Consider the following 611-nt stretch of genomic DNA (forward strand, 5'->3'; position numbering starts at 1 on the left):
ATCACAAGATTTAAGGGACAGTTTCCAACATAAAAGACACAGACAAAACAAGCAAACAGAAAATAAAGAAATCAGAGGGAAGAAAGATAGAACACTAAATATGAGCATGCGAGGTAAGAACATATGTATATATACACATACGTATATATATACGTATATATATACACGTATATACGTATATGTATATATACGTGTATATATATATATACGTATATACATACGTATGTGTATATATATGATATATGTGTGTGTATATATATATATTTTTTAAATCAACAGAAAGTTTGGGAAGTAAAGCATATAAAAATTTTCCAGAAAATAAAAAGAAAAAGCAAGCATCAGAGCAAAAAAAAAAGAAAAAAAAAAAAAAGACAATGTGAGATTAATCCAGAAGGTTCAATAGCTGATCAATAAGAGTTTTATAAGAGAAATCGGGACAAGGAACAATCTTCTAAAGAAACAGTACAAGAACATTTCGTAGGATATGGATCTTTAGATTAAAAAAACAACGAAAAACCAAAACAAAAAAAAAAAAAAAAGACTTGATCAAGATATATTATTTTGAAATTTCAGAACTCCAGAGAAAACACAATGTTCACATAAAAACCATA

The sequence above is a fragment of the Pteropus vampyrus genome, unplaced genomic scaffold (genome assembly GCF_000151845.1).
Source record: "Pteropus vampyrus isolate Shadow unplaced genomic scaffold, Pvam_2.0 Scaffold440, whole genome shotgun sequence".
NCBI lineage: Eukaryota > Metazoa > Chordata > Mammalia > Chiroptera > Pteropodidae > Pteropus > Pteropus vampyrus.